Here is a 21355-nt window from a genome sequence, read left to right as displayed (position 1 = left end):
CCCGTGTCTGCAGGTCCTCTGCCCTGCAGAGCCACTGAGGCAGAAGGAAAGGACTGGAAACTGCTTCCATACATCCCCAGTGTCCCCAGCAGCTCAGCAGCTCCAGGGTGGGTGGTGGCAGGAAGGGAACTCCATCCCCATCCAGTGCAGGTGCTGCTGGAGGGATGGAGCTGGAGAACCAAACCCTGCCAGTGCTGCTCCATTCCCCAGGCCATGGTGAGAGCCTCTTAATGAGCATGGAAAACAAATTCACCAAGATTGGAGGACAGGAGGGGCTGGAAGGGGATCAGGAGCCAGTAATGGGCACTCAGTCTGGGGCTGTTGGGAGCAGGTTTGTTTGCCTGGGGCTGGTGCTCACTGGGTGATCTCGGTGATGCCATCTGGCCCCACACTCATCACCCCTCCTCATTAGCACAGCGGGTACCTGTCAGGGCCAGGCTCCCAGGGACTGTGCCCACCTGTCCCAGGCAGAACCAGCAGCCGTGGCTGGGCACACAGAGCACCCCTCACCAGGGGCACAGCAGCGCCGTGCCCTCGGCACCAGCTGGGCTGTGATGCACACACTGCCTGCCGAGCCTCGGCTTCCACAGGGACACTTCAGCCAGGCCCCGGGGCAAGTGGGAAACTAGTTTTTCTTCCACATTAAAAATTATTGCATCGGTTCAATGAGGAATTAACACGCCCCACACTTGAGAGCTGAGGGCTGCCCCAGAATCAGAGGAACCCCACAGGAGGGACAGCAAGAGTTCAGAGAATCAAAACCTGTATCATGACACACGGTCATGAGAGGAGAGAGTCAGACCCAGACAGTGACCCCTTTTGTTCCTGGAATGTATTCCCTGCTGTCATCCACTTGCCTTTCAGTTCATGTATTAAGCACTAATAGGATATTCTCTGCCCAATTCTAACGAATTTTATCTCGCTGTGCTCTTGTATGTATGGATATTGCACACACACACGTGTAGCCCTACATAAGGTACAAGTGTGGGTACAGCACACACCTGCCCCGACACCTGAGAGATCACCCACATCTCTGGGAGATACAGCAGGGGAAGAACAATGTGCCCACCTGCCCTCTTATCTCCCCTGTGTGCCCACCTCTGCCCTGCCCACCTTTCCTGGCATCTCCCGGCCTCGGACCGGGTGCCAGAGGAGGCGGAGGTCTCTCCCCAGGAGGAAGGAAGCTCCAAAGAGCCTCCTCACATGACGAATTTTAACATTTCTCTCCACGTCCAGCCCAAGCACAAATCCCTTCAAAGCCCCAGCCCAGCGCAGCAGAACTAATTTGAAATGTCAGTGAGGTCAAGCCCGGCTTCCCCAGCCATTAACCTGCCTCTCAACTCCACACGTCCTGTTTATTTACATAGTCGCATATTTATTTAAGCCTCCAATGATCGCAGCTCCGGGCAGGGATGGGCTCTGTGGAGGAGGAAGCTCCCTGCCTGCAGGGCCGGAGCTGCTGCTGCTGTGGGGGCTCTTCCGAGGAGCTCTCCCTTCAGAGTGAGGAGGAGGAGGATGGGGGGGATCTTCAGAGAACTGGTTGTTCCAGCCCAGCTTTTCTGGTTGTGCTTTTATTTGATCCATTCCATTCCAGACACTGAAAGCTCAGCTTCCCTTCTCCAGGCAGATCTTCCCCAGGCACAAACCAGGGTAACTGTGCTCCAGTCAGTGATGCTGGTTCACAGGAGCTCTGTATTCCCAGTACTTCAGCCTTTGCTTCTGCTCCCGAGCATCTGAGACTGTAGGGACTTTGGGAGTGCTTCTGCAGGTGCATTTGCAGCAGAAACTTGATCCTAGCCCTGTTTTATTTCTGGCTTCTCAGCCACCATGATGGACCAGGAGACCTGGAGAACGTCTGGACCCAAACTCCACTAGACTCCACCTGATCCCTGTCACTGTCCATGGCATTGCTGTAGCTTTCTGCTACCTGTGGATAAAGCCAGAATCTCTTTTTCCATGCTTTCTGTTGCTCTGCCCTTCAAAGCCCTCATGCCAGCACAGGTGAGCCAGCCTGACCTGCTGGGCACAGGACACACCAGCACTGCCAGTACAGGCACCAGCACGAGCATTTCTATGGGACAAGAACCTCACAAGAGCACCAGGATCTTTCTAAAGGCTTTTCCAGTGGGATGTGCCAATTAGGAGATTAAAACCTCCTGCTGAGACATGCCTGGGACCAGCTGGGACTGCTGTGTGAGTGGGTGCAGAGGGGGTTCCTGGGAAAAGGGAGACCCAGATGGATGTTGGGGTTGCTGAGGGGGAGGAAGGCTGGAATGGGGGTGGTCTGGTCTGGTCTGGTCTGGTCTGGCTGAGCTAGCCTGGGCAGGACCAGAGCATCCCTGATCCCAAGCTGCATCCCAGCAGGACTGCTCCCCTTACCCTGCCTTGTGCCCAGCAGGTGCTTCATGGAGAAGACAGAGGAGGTGGGCTGTTCTCCACTGATTCCTCGTGAGCTCCCATCTTCCTTGCCCCTGGATGCCCAGGGTCCAGTAGGCTGGGCCAGCACATCACTGAGGGGGCTTCTCCCCCCTCCCCTCCTGCTGGGCAGCAGCTCGTGTGCCTTGTGAACACAGCCTGACCTTTCTTTTTTTAAATTCCTGTTCTCATTGCTCCCTTGCATGTTTAATTCCAGGCTGTGGAGCTGGCTAGCCTGTGGTTAAAAAAAAAATATTTTGAAAGACCTGGCAGGAAATTAAAGGAGTTTGGAGTAACTTGAAATTAGCAGGACGATGTGAGACAGATGTTGTGAAGGCGGGAAGAGGCGCTCGCTTGCTGTGTCTCCTCTCTGCTGTTGTTTAAAAGACATTAATTTGATGTTTTTTTCTTAAAAAGAGGCACCTCTAGGTCAGGATAATGAAATCCCATTGCTCTCTTATGATATTCCAGCACCTTCCTCTCTTGCTTTCTTCCTCTTCCAGTGTTCCCCGCGCCCGACCCACAGGGCTGGTGGGCATGGATATGACTCCCACAGCCTGAGCTGCCTCCAGGGTGCTGGGTAGGGGATGAAAGAGGAAATAAACAATGAAAAGTGGGGTAATTCTCCCGTTTCCAAGCTGATCTCTGGTGCAGTCCGAGGGGGGCAGGTGAAGGAGCCTGGTCAGGGTGTAGATGCTCCGTCTGCAGCAGCAGCATTGGGAGGTTCATTCCCAGAGGGATGTGCCAGCTGCACAGAGCATCTGCCTCTCCCCAGCTGCAGCAGCTCCCCTTCCAGGGGTGCCCCTTCACCATCACGTGCCTTCAGAGGAACAGGGAGCTGTGAGATCAGGGGGTGTGAGGCTCTTAACGAGGTTAATCTGCTGCTGCTCCTCCTCAACAAGGCTGTGGCAGGGCAGGACAGGAGGAGCTGCCGTGACAGCAAGGAGAGGGATATCAAACCTGTGGGAACAAAAGGCAAGACAAAAGGTTTTGAAGCAAACAGACTTTTGTCAGCAAAGCTTTCAGTGGGTGAGATTCCAGAGCTATTCTGGAGGGGGTGGCCCTGCTCCCACAGGCTGGGATGGAGCCATGTGTGGGGCTGGAATAACCGCGTGCTCCAGCCTGTGCTGGGCTGGGGAAGGGATGCTCTGCCCGGGCTCTTCCCTGCAAACTTGTGTCCTTCTCTGCTTCTACCTCCTCCTCTGCACTCCAAACCTCCCTCTCATCCTGGTGCTGCAGCCCTGAGCTCCCCGGCAGCCTCAGGGTGGGCTCGGAGGGGACCCCCAGCTCCCAGCCAGCCAGAGGGGCCTGGACAGCCCCTGGATTTGGACACTGGGAATGGCCACGGGGCTCCAGAGGTGGGAACCTGGTGTGGCAGCAGGACCCCCCTCGGCATCCCTGCTCTTGGGTGGGTATCACACGCTGGCAGCCCAGCTCTGTGCTGCAGGATTTGTGCAGGAGCCAGCGCTGTCCGCGGGTGTTTTGCCCATGAATTCATAACATCAGATGCTCCAGCATGTCCTGGAAGGTCATGCCTCAGAGATCCTCCACCAGCTGTGTTCAAATCCAGCCTGACATCACCCTTGGGACAGCTGGGTGCAGGCTGCCTCTGCCTCGGCCCTTCCAGCTGCTTGGAGGGAAACGTTTCCTGAGGGGGAAGAGCATCCTCCTCCCTGTTTTAAAAAGAGCCAGGCACGGGGGAGGCAGGTGGGAGGCACACAGTGGATCTGCAGTGCTGTAACACCTCTCTGATGTGCTCCAGGGGCTGGATGTTCTGGTGGGAGACCAGAGCAGCCGGGTCTGAGCCGCTGCTCCAGTGGCACTGCTTGGTTTGGAGTCACAGGCTGGAGAAGTAAAATCCCTGCCTCTGGAGCCAGAGATCCCAGAGATAGGAGTGTTGACTTTGCTCCCAGCAGGGACAAGCTATTCTCCAGATAACTTCAAAAATAACAATGACAGATGGTCTTGGCCATTCCCAGGAGATCAGTGAAGGTGCAGGTACTACCTGAGAGCTGCCTCAGGGCTTCTGTGCTCCCACGTCTCATCTTGTTGTGGTCTCCTGCACTGACAGTGGTGAGGTTCAGGTCTGTCAGGCGGCAATGAGCTCAGTGAGCCTCACTGTGCCCTCCCTGTGCCAGGGAGCCCATCCCAGGGATTGCTGCAGCCACCCCTTCACAGTTCATGTGGTGTAAGAGGCTGCCAAACCCTCTTCTCTTTACAAGCACTTGCAGAGCTGCTCAGCAGAGCCTCGATGCCTCCCAGCACCCTGTGACCAGCTCTGGAGGGCCCTGAGTTACCCATTCCTGCTCACAAGTGGTTTCATGGGAACCCAGCCCAGATTGTTTTCCTGTAGCCACGGGGCACACAGCACTGCCCGTGGTGGCACATGGAGCTCTGGGTGAAGCCCATCAGCTTTGGGATTTATGAGCCCTTCCTGAGCCTCTGGAGCCTGGGGCCAAGCTGAGACAGGAAGAAGGGCCAGTGGATATAAATTACTGGGGGCTTGGTTGGCTCCGTGGGGCAGCAGGACCCGGGCCCTGGGCTCTGCTGTGCCCCAGCCATGCACGAGCAGAGAGGGGCTCCCCCAGCACTGGGTCTGCCCTGGGCCCACAGTGGGACAGAAGAAAAGTCTGGGAAGTGTGTCTGTGCAGAAAAATCTCTATGTACATGTGTGAGTTGATATGTAGATCTAGATATGTGTGTTTATAAAAATGTTCTGCAGAAGCCAATACTTGATCCAGCACAACCTCCAAGTGTTAATCATAATAAATGGGAAAGGGAAATAAATGGTAATAAATGGGAAATGGCTGTTAATAAAGAGGTGCTGTGGGGTGCAAGGTGGTGGGCGGTGGAGCTCCACACTCCAGCCCCCTCCTCTCTGCCTCCTCCCCAGCCCACAGCCCCTTGTGCAGTTCTTGCAGGGCCCCCAGCCTGGATCCAGCCCCTGCCCAGGGGGGGTGGGATGTACCCCCAGCCCTCCCTGTGGTCATGACAGTGAGGGGAAGGGTGGCCAAGCTCTGCCAGAGGGCGGTCAAACACCTCAGTGATTGTCCCAGCTCCTCAAGGACCCTGCCCTCATGAGCCACAGCCACACCACAGGATTCCTGGACACTCTCTGGGGACTGGCTGAGCACCACTCCACTGGAATTCCTTTGGCTGCAGCCACCACAGCCCCAGTGCCAGGGGACTGCAGCCACCATGGCCCCAGTGCCAGGGGACTGCCCACGTCGCTCTGGTTAAACAATGGGACAGCATGTGGTGTTTGCTGCTCAACCCACGGCAAGATGGGCAGGGAAACTAAGCCTTGTCTGAGTCCTGGCTTGGCTGTGCCATGGGGAGAGAGGGCTATGGGGGGCAGACCCCCCTTTTGTTAGCAGGGAATATGCAGGAGTCGTGCTGGGACTCCTGCCTGTTCCCCACTAACCAAACACAACCAGCGCCTTCCACTTGTTCCCGTTTCGGGCCCATAAAACAGGTGCTGACAGAATTATTTGACAGGCTGGAGGCAGCAGCCCGGGGCTGGCTGGGTGGCCCTGGGATGCTGGGCTGTCCTGCCCATGTCCCTCATGGCTCCCAGGGCCCCACAGCTCCCCTGCTGTGGAGCACGAGGGAGCAAGTGCCTTCCTCTGTGATAAAGGGATGTGGGATTTTATCACACGGTACAGCATTTTGCCCTGGCAGTTTGTCACCAGCCAGGCTGTTAAAATTCCCTTGAAAAATGACAGGTTCGTGGCAAGTTACTGTTTATAGGAGAGGGCTGTGGTGTTGTGGTTTAACCCCAGCCACAACTCAGCCCCATGCAGCCACTCACTCCCTGTGTGCTTGATCCTTCTGCTTGGGAAGGGGGTGAGGATGGGGATGGGAAAGAAGGAAATGGGATGGGGACAGGGAAGGGGAAGCTTTGACCGCCTTTTCCACACCTCACTGGTGCCAAGTGCCAGCAGGAGCTGTGTGTCAGTCCTACACATTCCTCGGTGCTTCGTTTTGGGGGAGCAAGAACAGGGGATGGTGTGTAGGAGCTGCAGGGATTGCAGTACCTTTACCTGGCTGTCACCTCACATCCCTTCCCACCCCCAGGGAGGGGCAGCAACAAGGCAGCCGAATGGAACAGCATCAGAAGGGGAGCAGACCCTTTGGAGATGTTAGAGCAAGTCAGGAATAAGAGGCACTTGTGGAAATCCAGCATCTCGCTTCATATATTTGACTACACCAATTCTTAACAAAAGAAAACCCGAGCTCATTACACAGAAACATCAAACCAGCCAAGATAATTATCTCTAATTAGTGCTAATTTAAAAGCGAGGTCTGTTCTAGAGCTGAATTGTTGCATATTTCATTAGTTCATTAGATGCTGAGCAGACAATGCAGATAAGAGGATCAGTTCAGTGGGATGATATAAATTTCATCCTCCCTTCACCAGAAAGAGCTTGGGGGTGCATGTTCACAGCACACACCATGTGCTGGGCCAGCGAGCCCAGACAACCCCCCTGGATCACTCCATGGTTCATCCTCTGGGGAAGGTTCATGGAATGCTGCATTAACTTTGCAGAAATAAAAAAGAGATGGAGAGAAACAAGCAGTTTGTCAGTCAGTGTTGTCATCTCACTGTCTCTGCAAATATCAATCAAATGATTCCAGGGCTCCTTCAGTGCCTGGATGGGAAGCAGAAATGTTGGGCCCCTCAGATTCACCCCTGGGAAATGGAGAAGCCACCAGAGTGGGGAGGAGGTTCCAGCAAGGATGTGCCTTGGGCTCCTCCATCCTCCCACAGGCAGCAGGGAGGGGGCAGAGTGGCATCCCAGGGTGGAGTGTGTCCCTGTGTCACCTTCAGTGAAGCTTTATGCCCTTCTTCTCCATCCCCTCCTCTCTTCTCCATCCCCTGCTCTCTTTTCCCTCCCACAGAACAGTGGGGGTTTCTAAGGCAGCAGAGTTGGGCCTCCTTTTGTGCCAGAGCCATGAGTTCCAGCTCTCCCCTGAAGAGCCTCTGGAGGAGCCAGTGCCATGGTGCTGCTGTGTCCACATCTGCCCTTTCCAGCTCCAGCACAAAAGCCCCTGGCTCAGCTCATGTCTCTGAACCCTTTTACCTCCTGCCACAACCCTGCCTGGCTCAGGGAAGCTGCGACTTAGAAGATGAAGAGCGAAAATGGGCACCTAAGTGGTGATGTGTGAGCAGGAATAAAGGATTTGGCTTTTAGATCTGTTTCAAGATTGCAGGAAAATAACCCTTCCATGGGCAGGATCCTTGTGAGATGGGAAAACAGCCCTTCTCCACACACTGCAGGGTTTTAATCAGATTAACCTGGGTTCGTGGCTGCTTCAGCTGTGACTGCTGCTGGAGCCTGGGCCTGGCTCAGTGCAAGATTCTGCCAAGTGAAAGGCAGGAGAAGTTTAAATCATCGGGAAATTCCTGAGCAGGATCACAGTAATTGAAGGAAGTTACTGCAGGTGTTTGAAGGTATAATTAATCTCTGAGAAAGAGAGAAAAGCTCTGAGTTCTTTGAAGGAGCAAACTCAGGAGCTTTAGAGCATTTCCGAAGGGAAAATTGAGCAGGGATGAGTTATGCAAAGGAAGGAACATCACTGAGAGGAGCAGTTACAGGTGGCAGGTTTGGGGAAAGAGCAGAGGAGAGAAGCTGGGACTGGGAGACAGTGGGGTACCCCATCCCTGGGGCGAGTGAGCCCAGCAAAGAGCACGGGAAGGGACGGGGTGGCAATGAGACCAATTGAATCACCCAAAAGGGCCATTTATCAGCGTGTTCCAGGCATCAGACCCAAATCCCAGACCTGGTTAGTGAGGTTCCTGATGCCAAAATGCTGTTTATTTTCTGAACTGCTGCTGAAGAGGCTGTATATGGCCAAGTGAGCACACACATGACAGTGACAGGCGAGCAGAGTGTCGCTGAGAACAGCCCCCCAGAGCCCGGGCACAGCACCCGGAAGAATCAATTAGTTAATGGCAGCCATTACAGACGGGGAACAGTGATTTAATGAGCACAAAATTGACTTATTGATTGCTCAGAAAGCTTCCCACTCCCACTAATGTTTGCCTTGCTAAGCAGGAAGCTCCAGCTCCTTCCTGCCTGGTCCCTGCTCTTCCTCACTGCCAGCTGGGGCAAAGGGCAGGAATTAGGGGAGCAGGAGCTCAAGAGAACCAGCACAGCAACAGGGACTTGCCTGAGCATCCTCTGTCCCATTTCCACAACACCATCCTGAAAGCTGCCTTGTTCCTTCTGCCCCAGGGTTTCCCCATCCTTCCCAACAGATTACCTGGAAAACTGCTGCCTTCTATGTAGGAATCTCCTTTACAGCTCTGCTCAGTCTCACACAGGGTCTCACCTTCACCCTCTCCCCTGGGAGCCTTCCAGCAGCTGGTTAAGCAGAACTCTGCACACCCTCCCTCATCTTTACCCCACGAGAACTTTCACATGTACCAGAGCACTTGGTTCCATGTAATTCTGCTTTAACCACATGTATTCTGAGGATGGAGTTGGAGTAGCTGCCCTCTGAGAAGCCACTGCTGGTGAGAAGGTGCTGAGCTTAAGGATGGTCCCTGAGATTCTGGAGAAGTTCTTTCCACAGGCTGGGAACCACTCTCACAAGGCATTCTCCAGCAGCATCCCCTTGCCTCACCTGGTCTGGATTCAGGACAGCTCGAGGTGGGTTTGGGAAGTGCCCACCCAGCGTCACAGCCAGGGGAGGTTGTCTGTAGTTCACATATTATAAGATCTCTCTCTGCCCACGCTCTGACTGGTGGGCTCCTGCTTCCACAGGACACAGCCCTGCCCAGCGGGTCAGTCAGCAAAGCAGCAGAGCCCTGGACTTGATGTTTGCAAGCCTAATATAAAAAACCAACCCCAAAGTAGTTCAAAATGTGGATCTGGTTGGTGCTCTGCCCTCCCTGCAGCCCCCCACGGTCTGTGTCTCCCCAGCCCCCTTGGGCTCCTCCAGGAGTTCATCCTCCCCCAGGGTATGGAACAGGCCCCCTCCGTGCCCTCCGTTATCCCTCACTGTGTCTCCATCAGCTGCCACAAGGAGCAATGTTTGGATTTCATGCTCAATATTCTGAATGCAAGTCAAACATCAAAACCTCAGCAGGGTGCCTGGGAGCGTCTGAGGGAGAATATCAGAGGAATCTGTTTCTACAAAGGAAAAGAAACCAACAAAGCCTGTGTTTGGGGGTGTTTTTTTCATCCTGGGCTGTACATACAAATAATAAGTTTAGACATGGTGGTTTTTTTTATTATTATCACCCTTCCTGATATCAATCTCTCCTTTTCATTGTAATAAACATTGATTTGTGCTGTTAGAAAATTACTTCCCCAATCTACCGCTGATCTCCCTGCGGGCACGGTGGGGATGAGGACAGTGGGACTCATCATCCCCAGGAACGAGCATCCTGCTTGTGCCCCCTCCCCACCAGCAGCACGGGGGACCCTGAGGGACATGTGGGCTCCTCTGTGTGGAGCTGGGCTGCTGAATCATGGCTGTGGCCTGCTGTGCCTTGGGGAATGGCTAAAACAGCCCCCCCAAATACCACTTCTCCCCTTCTCTCTCCTGCCACGAGGCAGGACAAGCACCTTTAGAAACCACTGATGACAGGTTTTCTTGCCAGAGAATATTTTCTTACTCCAAGGCATCTTCAGGGCAATGGCCTCATTCCTTTGCCGTGTCTGTATCATTCCCAGCACAGCTCTGGGGCCACATTAATGCTCTTCCATGAGGAATTTGTTTTGTGCCAGCAGAAATGCACTTGGGTCGGTGTAAGAACTGAAATAAAAATAGCTCTTTCCCCCAAAGAGCTCTGTGGTTATCCAGGATGGATCAAACCCTGGAGCAGAGGGAAAGGTACCACCAGGGGCTGGTTTGCAGAGTCAGCCCTCCCTGAGCATCCCAGTGCAGCTGTAACACAGGGCTGGATTTGGAAAGGGGGACAGCTGGGGGAGCCCAGAAAAAAGAGCATTGCCTGGGGAGACAGCACTAGGCAGCCAGCAGGAGGAGGAAGAGGAGGAGAAGGGGATGAAGGCAGCTGGAGCAGGGTATCACTGAGCACTGGGCTTGATCTGCAGCCAGGAGGAACCTGTGCCCTGCTGCTGGGACACTGCAGATGAGGACCCCTGTCACCACCACCCCTTCTGCCAGCCCAAGCCCTGCCAGGCTGGGGATGTGGGGGCAGGAAAAGCAATTCCAGCCCGGCAAAGCCCTGCACTGCCTCTGCCGGGGAGAGGAGAGCAAGGAGGGGGTTTGGCAGCCCAAAGATTTCCAGACTCTGCTTGGCAGAGAACAGGATCTGCCCTCGTATGTCAAAGCTCCCAGACTGAACCATGAGTGCAGCCAAAATCATTTTCATGAGATATCACCAGGATCTCCAGGAATAAAGTATAACAGGGTTTGCTTCTAATCCGGGGAGCCCGTTTGAGAGCTGGAGCCTCAGCTCAGAGCACCTGCTAGCCCTGGAGCAAACCACAGGCAATTTCTGCTGGGGAACAAACCCACAACCTTCTTGTTTCACACCCTCCCTGTGCTCTCAGGCCCTCCCAGGCTACGCCTGAGCCCGGGGGGCCGTGGGGTGGGAGGGAAAACAATCGTGTTGCATTTGAAAAAAGTGATTTTTATCAGAAAGCTGCTATTTATCAGCTTTATTAAAGTGCCATCTCCCAGACTCTGGGGTCATGAGTTAATCTCAGCTTTCATTAACTAAAAACACACGCTTCTCACAGTGGGAGCTGAGAAGTTGGCTGAAGTGAGGAGAACCTGGAAAGGATTTCTGCTTCCCAGGACCCTTTTGGGGGGGGGAAATGGCTCTGGAGGTTTTTCAGCTGATGGAACAACGTTGGGCAATCAGCTGTGGCTCCCCAAACAGCTTTTGGGTGCAGTGTTGGGTGTGGGTTCCTGCCTGGCCGTGCAGAGCCCGAAGGATGGCACCGTCCTGTCCCCCGGCCCAGGGCTCTGCCAGCCCTCGGTGAGCTCCCGGCACCCCGGGCAGGCACCCCGGGCAGGCACCCCGGGCAGGCCCCCCCGGCTCTGAACGGATCCACTGCAGGAGGGTTTCCCTCTGTAGGGAACCCTCTGCCCAGGCAGCATCCCGGTGGGAAGGCAGCCCCATCCCGGGGCCCCCATCCCAGCCCTCGGCTCCCGCCGGGCAGAGCAGGATTTGTAAGCTGCTGACACGGACATCCTGCGTGGGCGAGGGAGGGTCTGCCGGGGAACAGACCCCTCCTGCAGCCGCTTTCACTCCCAGATTTATTGGTGCTGCGCAGGAAAGCGAAACCATGTGCAGCCCGTGTGCGGGGCCGGGAGAGCAGCTCGTGGGGCAGACGGAAATTTCCTGAAAGGTGAATATGGCAGGGCATTAAAAGACAAATAAATACAAAAGCCTTGCTTTATTCCTCTGTCTCAGCTGTGCTCCAGCTTGCCTAAACCCAGGGAATAGAGGAGCCCAAGAGTTTATGGCAGGTAAAGGAGCAGACCAGAGCTCCACATCCCCTAAACAGCCCAATGTCCCCACAGTGCCCATGGCCAGAGGCTGCACAAGGCTGAGACATCCCATAATGGACACTGATGGGGCAACCTGTCTAGGGGAGATATTCCTACCCAGCCCCAGGGAGTCAGGGGGTGCTTTAGGAGCCGAGGGGGGAAGGTTTATCTCCCCCACATTTCTCTCCTGTTGCCTGCCCTGCAGCAGCAGGAGTGTTCCCTGTGGATCCAGAGCACAGCTATTCCTGAGTGTTCTTATGGGGTTTATCTCCAAGGTGTTCTCGCCTGGAAGACACCAAGAAGCCAGATCTCACCTCAGCAAAACAGGGGTCCCTGGCCAAAGGAGCCCCTGGCCCACCAAGCCCCCATGCACTGCTGCCAGGAGGGGGGGCATGTCCTGGGCCAGGTCCCAGCCTGGCACAAGGGAGAGCTCATGGATTCCACCTAGGGACAGTGTTTTTCCTGTGCATACCTCTCCCTGCACTCATCCCCACTCTGCTGCCTCTCCCCTGCCTGCCACGTTGAGCCCAGATGTCTCCTTTAAAGGGGAACGGCAAAGTTTTGTTTAAAATAACACTATTTAAAAAAAATTACAGCCCTTCCAAGATGGCTAGCAATTAATCAACTCTACATGCAGGCTCCAAACTTGCACACACATCTGAAAGCAAACTCCGTGGAGCTGAGCTCCTCCCGCTCACCTGCCAGCCCCAGCACTGGGATTTCGGGTGTCCCTGGCCAGGAGCAGATGGAGCCTCACTGAGCCAGTGAGTCAGACCCAGGTCCTGGCCCAGGCACCGCTCCAGGACATGTAGAAGGAGGATTCCAAGGTGGGGGCTACTCTGGTCCTGCATTCCTTAGGCACAGAGCTTTAGATGCTTAACTGAGAAAACAGGGAGAGTTGGATGCTCTGCTTGCACATTCCCTTTGCTCCAACTGCAGCATGAATTTTAGGTCTCAAAAAAAATGAGGATTGGGTCTTTTTCCCTCCTGCACCCCTGTCTGCCTCGCCTGTGTTGCCCCTAAAGCCAGCCCTGCACACGCCGTGACCACGGGGGACAGCAGAGCCCAGATCCTGCAGGGCTGCCCCAGCAGCCCAGGAGGTAAGAGGCACCCTGCTCCTCATCCTCATCTCCAGGGGTGAAGGCCTGGGCTCAGGGCCCCATCTCAGCCTGGGATGGCTTCTCAAGCCCCAAATCTCTGAGCAAGTCCCTCCCCCCTGACCTGCTCCCCGTCCCCCCGGCCAGGGTTTTAATTTATCAGGAGAATTATTAAAACAGCCATTTCTCAGCTGTCTAACGTTTCAAACCCTGCTCCCATTCATCTGATAAATATTTACAGAGCTTGACATTGTCTTCAACTCATTCCCTGCTGCAGCAAACAATCTCAAACACCCGCTTCCCTTCTCCTGCAGCTCACGGACTGGGACTGCCCACCCCGGCATGGCCAGACCCACGTTTCCCCAGGGACACCTTCCACTGTCCCAGGTTGCTCCAACTCCCATCCAACCTGGCCTTGGACACTTCCAGGGATGGGGCAGCCACAGCTTCTCTGGGCACCCTGTGCCAGGGCCTCACCACCCTGGTTGTGCTGTTTCCCCTCTCAGAGCCCATTTTCTGTGGGGCACAGGGGTTTTGTACCTTCACAGCTACTTCTGCCACCCAAAACTGGATTATTCTGCAGGCAAAGCAGAAGGCACAAGAAGCTGCAGGGTTCATTCATGAGACATCATGTAGAAGCCAAAATACACAAGGTTTATCTGGGAACCTGTGACTTGGTTGAGCCCAGCCATGACCCCGAGGAGCCCCTGGGATCTCTTGGCAGCCCTGGATCCTGACCAGCCTTCGCCCAGGAACCCACACCCATCTGCCCTTCAACTCCACAGGCATCACCCCCAGCCAACAGCGGCTCCTGTCAGTCCCCTGTGGTAATTAACTGCAGATAACACCCGACCCCCCTCACCCTTCCATCCCTCACCCAGCGCTCGGAGCCTGCTCAGCCCGTGAGTGACAGCAAACACGGCGACAGTGGCAGCAAAGCCATCAACTGGCACACACAGCTTTAGCTGCAGCTCGGGGTTTGCAGCACTGAAGTGATGTTGATGGCTCATTGCTCTGCTGCACTGATCGTGTTAAACGCCAATTTAAACCCTGATCACAAAAGAGCAGAGCCTGAGACTCCAGCCTGGGAGTGATGTGTGGTGGGGAAGGGGGGTCTGCAGCCTGCCCTTCACTGCAGTGCTGTGGAGAGCAGTGAGAAAGGCCTTCTCCTCTCTCACCTCCCCTCCCGGGCTAATACAGGCCTATGCACTAACCCCGAGGGCTTCCCCAGCCTAAATTTACACAGCTCAAGGTTTCCATCCCTCCCTTTAGGATACTGCTCTGAAGCCTATGGAGCTACTCTGCTCTATGCAGTATCCCTGGGAGTCAGCCTAAATACTTCATTTCTCCCCCCTTGTCCTAATTAGAGCTAGCAAAATAATGACAATGTTATTTACAAATGATTCAAAGCTAAGGTTTGCACACAGAACTCTGCACAGCTGGAGCCCCTTTGCAGGCAGGACGTGTGCCACGTGTGCCATGCAGTGTGTGACACTCGGGTCCAGCTGGTATCCACCTGGAGCAGTGCAGGTTCACTGCCCAAGGGCTTCCCCAAGCCATTGGGTGCTCACACCCTTCCAGCCCTCAGACAAACCTCCCAAGATGCCTGTTCCACTCTCTGGAGGCTGGAACATCAGCTTGGGCACGGGGTGATGCCCCAGGGCACCGCCTTCCCGGAGGTGCCCAGCCGGCTGCAGGGCACACAGGCTGCTTCCCACACATCAAGGACAGGACTTGTTGGGAGCTGTTCTGTCCTGGGATGTGTCTGGAGCTCTGTCCCCTCTGCCCCTGGTCTCTTGATGCTCCCTCCAGCCAAACTGCCCCAGAGGGAGGGTCCCTGCCTGCCTAGGAGGCAACTCCAGCAGGACACTGCCGGCAGAGCTGGAATGCTCCAGAGAGGAATATTGTCCATGTCACAGAAAAAAGCCTTCAGAAGAGGCCGAGCAGGATGTGAACACATTGCAATCCCCCACGTGCTGCCCTTGAGTGGAGAGGTCTGTGGAGACTCCAGTTATAAGCCCCCCTTTCAAAGGCTTTTATTACAGACTTAGTCATAAAACTCTGCCTGGGGCGGATTTGGCACTCGGGGCCTCGGCCCGGAAGCCAAACCCTTTTCATTTTTTAATAACATTTCATGAAAATCCATTTGGCCCTTTGTAACTTGGACAGGTGGGAAAACAATAGAGGTTTCTGCTTCCAGCCCCTCACGCCGGCCCGGCTGCTCTCCCAGTGGGTTGGGGGCTGCTCCATGCCCCGGGACCCCTGAACCCCACAGCACAGTGAGGGTGGGACAGGCCAGGCTGTGGGCACAGGGACCCTTTGGCAAAGCCCCACATTACTGAGGGATATGGGAGAGCTGCCCATCCCACCCTGGTCCCCAGCCAATCTGCTGGGATGGGAGGTTTTGTCCATCCTAGAGCTGAGCAGGGGGGATGCTGTTGTCCCCCCATTATCTCTCTGCAGGACCAGAGCTCCTGGCACTGCCAACACCAGTGTCTGTCCCCGGCTGGGTCCCCACATGTCCCCCCAGCCCTTCCCTCTGAGCTGGGATCTGGGCACTCAAACTGCCCATCAGCCCAGAGCCGCTCTCAGCCCAGAGCTGCCATCACAAATACACGAGGTGCTGTCAGCGCTGTCAGGAGCCTGTTCCAGGGAGAGATGTAAAACTTGAGCCCTCACAGATTGCACCATCCCCTCCCTTGACAGAAGTTCCTGTTTGGAATGGGATCAGCAGCTTGGCAAAGATGTCGTGGGGGCGAGAGGCTCCCCTGGCACAGCAAAAGCCAAGGTATTTGCTGGAGCATCCGTGCAACCAGCTGTCTGCAACCAACACTGGCTCTTCCCAGGGCTTCTGTTCAATCCCACCTTCCTACATCCTCCTTTCCCAGACACCCCCCCTTCCCTCCTGCCCCTCATCCAGCCCTAGCCAGCTCCTGGAGGTGGGCAGGGTGCCCGGCTGGGCTCACCTCCACCCTGCTGCCGATGGCTGAATCCATGTCCCCATCCCGACACCCCCTCTTGGGCACAGAGCCCCCCGCTCCAGCTCCAGCTCCAGCTCCAGCTCCGGCTCCGGAGGGGTCCCCCAGGCCGGGGGGAGGCTCCAGGCTCGGAGCCGTGTGCGATGGGGCTCCTGGCGTCGGGCTCTATTTTCACAGCTTGTACCTTAATGCTCGTGAAGTTCAGACAACTGCGAGGGAGCGGCAGCTCTGCAGGGAAGGGCGGGCCGGGGAAAGCAGAGCCCGCGGGTGCTGAGCCCCCCGGGGGTCCCGCCAGCCCCGGCACTGGAGCTCACGGAGCACGGCGGGGTCTGGGCTGTGCCGGGGGGACCAGGGGACGGGCTGTGCCTCCTGCCTGCCCCGGGAACAGGGATGCAGCAGCCGTGGGAGCTGGGGGGAGAGGTCTGAGGGCACAGGGGGTGCCCGTGCACCCGGTGCCGTGGGCTCAGCGCCCTGCAGAGCAGCAGAGAGTGGCCCTGGCCAGGCAGAGGGGAGCAGCCCCCCAACATCAGCCCCACACTGCTCCCCCTGTGTCACCCGAGTCCTCTGAGAGCTGCAGGGGCAGTTTAACACCAGATCTGTGTTTGAAAGGTTGGAGTTATGAGTCTGTCAGCATTTCCATTACAGGCCCTGATTAATTTGGGGGTACGGGGTAGGGTTAGGAGTTGTCATTCCAGATGTGAATTTTTGCCTTAATTCCCCTTAAAAAAAAAAGGGGGGGGATTTAAATTCTTCAACTTTGTGTTTTCCCTTTCAAAGGAAGGAAAATATGTGCCGTCTGGGTCTGTTTTGTTTTTGCTGCAGAGCTGCAAATGGTCTTTGCCAGGTTCATGGTCACAAGGGCTTTCACTCAAACCAGGATAGCCTCCATCCTTTATGGGATCACCCCATTTTAATCAGAGGATCCTAACTGAGGGATCTCCCTGGAAACAGCCCAGATGTGTAGGAGAGCCACTGAGCCTTGTAAGCAGTGGGTACCTGTTCCCAGAGAACAACCTGCACCTGGAAGAGAGTAGGTTTAGATGAGATATTGGGAAGAAATTCTTCTCTGTGAGGGTGCTGAGGCCTTTGAACAGGCTGCCCAGAGAAGCTGTGGCTGCCCCATCCCTGGAAGTGCTCAAGGCCAGGTTAGATGGGGCTTGGAGCAACCTGGGCTAGTGGAAAGTGTCCCTGCCCATGGCAGGGGTGAGACTGGATGGGCTTTCCAACCCAAACCATCCTGGGACTGAATGATTCATGCTGTTTGATGGAAGAGGAGTGCAGGGGAGCTGGGAGCATGTGAGCTCTGGCAATAAAGCCAAGGCAGAGCTTCCCATTCACTCAGGAAAAGGGTCTAAGCCCTGTGGAGGGGGCTCTCTCCAGGCTGCTCCATTCCCCGTGGCTCTGGTGCACATCCCATCCCACTCCCAGCCTCGAGCTGCAGCAGGACTGGGAGGAAGGTTCCCAGCTGCCATCCCACCCCACTGCCAGGGCTTTGAGACACAATGGAAGGGTGGTGGGCTGAGGATGCAAGAAAAGGGCCCAGAGCTCTGCAGAGACGAGCGCAGAGGACTCTCTGCAGCTGTGTGGTGAGGGCTGTGCCATGGCCAGGGCCCTTCCATTGGCATCTTTGCACTTGAGAATCTGCCTGGCAGCTTTTCAGCTCCTTGCAGAGAGGCTCTTGTTGTTGTTGTTGCTGCTGCTGCTGCTGCCAGGAGCAGACTCACAAATAATCTTCCCATTAAGGCAGCCTCAGTATCGAGGCTGGATCAGCGATTTCCAGCGAGGGCTCGTGCGGGGGCTGAAGGAGCCATCGAGTGGCTGCATCTGCCCGCAGGGGTGGCACTGTGGGACTGCCCGGGCTGGCAGGGAGCGGAGCTGGCATGGGACCCTGACACCAGCCAAGCCAGCCCTCGCTTTCCTTGTTCCACTCTCCCACTGTTCAACCCCTTCCTGAGACCCCGGGAATGTAACATGCTCTTTCTCCAGGGAGGGAGGATGGGCAGAGCTGGCATCTCCCTCTGAGCACCCACCATGTGCCCAGGGACCGTCCCCACCCATGGGCAGCTTTTACTGGGGCCCCAGTCTAAACCTTCATGGTCACATCCGTCCCCCCGGTGGTTTCTGTGCTCGGGGGGATCCGTGGGGACCCTCCCTGCCCCTCACATCCCACGTGTGCTCCTGCCCCATTCACTGGTGACACAACTTTCTTCCCAGGGAAATTCACATTTCCTCATGAGAGGCAATGGATTAATTGCCGACATAAAGAAAAACTGCAGGAAGAGTGCAGTTAAAAACCCAAGAGTGATCAAGGGAAAGGAAAGCCTGTGCAAACACGGGGTATCTCTGGCAGATCTGCCCCTCAGCCCCAAGGGCTGCACCTCGGCCTGTCTGCTGAAGGTCCCGGGAGCAGCAGCTGTGGGAGCTGTGTTCCAGGAGGGAATGCTGATGGATAGGGGGCTGCTGAGGGGAGGGAGGAGGGAGAGAGGAGCTCGCCTTGCCACTGGTCCCTGGGGATGTGAGAGTGCCTGTGCCCACACCCACGTGCTGCTGTGCCACAGAGGCTGTCCCCCAACTCACTCTGGTCCCTGGTCCCTGGTCCCTGGTCCCTGGTCCCTGGTCCCTGGTCCCTGGTCCCTGGTCCCTGCCCTGATCCCTGGCCCCTATTCCCAGCCTCAATCCCAGGTGCCAAGCACTCCTCTGCCCTGCTCCCTGTGCAGATGCTCAGCAGTCTGTACCCCAGCTCTCCACCTCTGCACCCTCTCAAGTGCCAAAGCAACTCACAGGGCAATTTTCACAGCTTTTAAAAATAATTCCTTTAGTCTCTGTGATTTGATACAATTTAGGAGCCTGGCCATGGGAGTGAGAGGTCCTGGTTCCCATCCTCCCCAGCTTCACACCACAGCATGTGGCTAGAGCTGACGCCACAGTCGATGTGTGCCTGGAAGAGAGGTTCAGCAGAGAAGTGGGGATGGCTCTTGGGATCAGCCCTGGGAGCACAGGGAGTGTTGGGCCAAAGAGTTCTCGTTCTGCACTCTGGAAATGAATCCCTGGGCTCCTTGTGGGGGAACAGGGATGGGATCAGGCGACCTCCTCGCTTTGGGGCCAGCTGCAGAGAAAAGAGGGTGAGGTAACTGGACACCAAGGGCTGCCGGGGCAACTTGTCCTCCACCCTCCCCCAGGACCAGGGCATGAGCACAGACCCACATGGCATTTTCTGATCAGGTCTTGGAAAACCCACCTGGAAGGAGGTGCTGGGTGCAAGGACAGCATTTTCCCATCTTTCCTTCCTTTTTTCTGCCGTTTTTCCATGGTTTTGCTGCCGCGGCCCAGAGTGTGGGGAACAGATGGAGGTGGGAAAGGGTGAAGGGGAGGGGGCTTCTGGGTGCAGATGAAATTAGTCATGGAAACGCAGTCAGCATGTGCCTTCGCACGTCAGCCAGCACTAAATGTGTGGGTTTATGTTTCCCAAATGAGGTTGGGAAGTGGACAAATAATTGTTTCAGCATTTGGGTTTAATTAATTGATTTTTTTATTTTTTCCTGGTGAATTCTCATGATGTGGAAAGCTGGAGCAGTGGCCAGACGAGAGGAACCTCAGTGAGACCATCACCCCAGCCCAGGGTGGGGGGAACCCACACCAGGGCCTTCTGCAAGGCCATCCCTCCCTTCTCCTCGTGGTTGTGCTGCCCACGGGATGGGCAGTTCCATGGCTCTGGTTTCCATGGAATGAGCAGCTCCATGGCTGTGTTCCTCATGGGATGGGCAGCACAGGGCAGGTCCCTCTGCCCCCACCAGTGCCCTGCACTGCTGGTTCACAGCGATGCCCCGGGGCTGTGGCGTGTCCTGGTGTGAGAGGGGCCATCTGTCACCCCCAGCGCCCCGGGGTGTGGTTGGGACTGCCCGGAGAAGCCCATTAATTAGCCCATTAATTAGCGGGCAGCCCGGGCTGTCGGAGTCCGCCGGGCCACGGGCAGAGCAGGAGGAGGAGGAGGCACCAGCCAGGGAGAGAAAACGGGTCATTTTTCAAAGTGATGAATGGGAGGAAAAGAAAGTGGAAAGGCAGACAAGGGGAAGAGAAGGGAACTGATTTCCAGATAAAGTTTTCAGGACACTTAAATAAACATCTCAGGCAGCAGAGCAGAGGAGGGGGGTGGGGGCCGTGTGCGAGCTGGGCAGCACTGGGAGCATTTCAGCAGGACACTTCAAATAAACAGCATTCACAAACCTGTGTGTTCTCCCTCCCAGGGGTTTTCCTCCGAGATTCCCTCCTGCAGTTCCCACTGTCTTCAGCTTGGCCCAAAGCTTGACAACATTTCCACTGTCATTGTATCCCCTTAGCAAGGGGGGTCCTGGGCAGGAGGACCTTTGCCATGGTTGTGGGGGTCTCTCCCTGTCCAAGTCCTCCTCCCTGGTGTGGGGAAGAGTGGCTGTGGATCCCTAGGACCCTTCATCCCTGGAGGAGGAGGAGCAGAGGAGGCAGAGCCATCCCATCCACCACACTCTGCTGAGTCCTGCTGCCTCCTCTTTCTCCTTCCAAGAACAAAAGAGCAAAGGGGGGAGAGCAGGAATTGTAGAGCCATTAAAACCAAAAATGAAAGCTCATCAATGAATTAATACAGCATTAAATGTTAATAATTAGGGGATCGTGAACATTTATGGGAACAGATTAAAGCCAAGTTCTGCTCCATTAAGTTGCTCATGTGAACTCTGCTTCCCACCCACCTCACAGGAGGAAGAGCCACAGCAGGAGAGGAGGTTTGCTCCTGAGGGGCTCCTGCTCCGTGCTCAGGGGGCTCTGGAAGCTCCGGCCCTTCCAGCTGCCCCCGGGGCATCCCTGGGAGTGGGAATGGCAGATCCCACACACGGTGCTCTTGGGTGGGACGAGCTCCAAGAGGCAGAGCCCGTGTCTGCCGGGAGCCTGGCAGCTCGAGGTGAGCACGTTGGGCTGTGGTGAAGGTGCCAGGGTGAGGTGCCATGGCAGCAGGGATGCTCACCTGGAAATCACATGGTTTGAGCGTCGAGGGGTGGTAATGCCATGATTAATCATCCACACTGAGCCCAGTGTTGTTTATTTGGATTATTTCGGAAATGTGTGGAGTCAGGAGAGCTCATATGAGGTGGTTAAATGTGCCAAACACAGGCAGAGCATCCCTGGGGCACAACGGCTGCATCTGCATTTGCCTCCATGCCCATCTGCTGTGGGTCCCTGTCGGGGTCAAAAGGATGGGGTGTTTCTGCCCCATAAAGAATAAATGTGTTTTATTTTTAGCATTTAAGTATTTGTTTCCTGGGAAAAGGTTTTTTTTGCCTTGAAGGTATCTTTAATGATCACATCTTTTTAAATGCCAAACCTTTTCTGAAAATATGTTTTTTTCACACACTTCCTCTTATT

Source organism: Manacus candei, unplaced genomic scaffold (genome assembly GCF_025592945.1).
Source record: "Manacus candei isolate 608988 ecotype Guabito, Panama unplaced genomic scaffold, ASM2559294v1 h1tg000003l, whole genome shotgun sequence".
NCBI lineage: Eukaryota > Metazoa > Chordata > Aves > Passeriformes > Pipridae > Manacus > Manacus candei.
Note: the sequence above shows the minus strand (reverse complement) of the source record.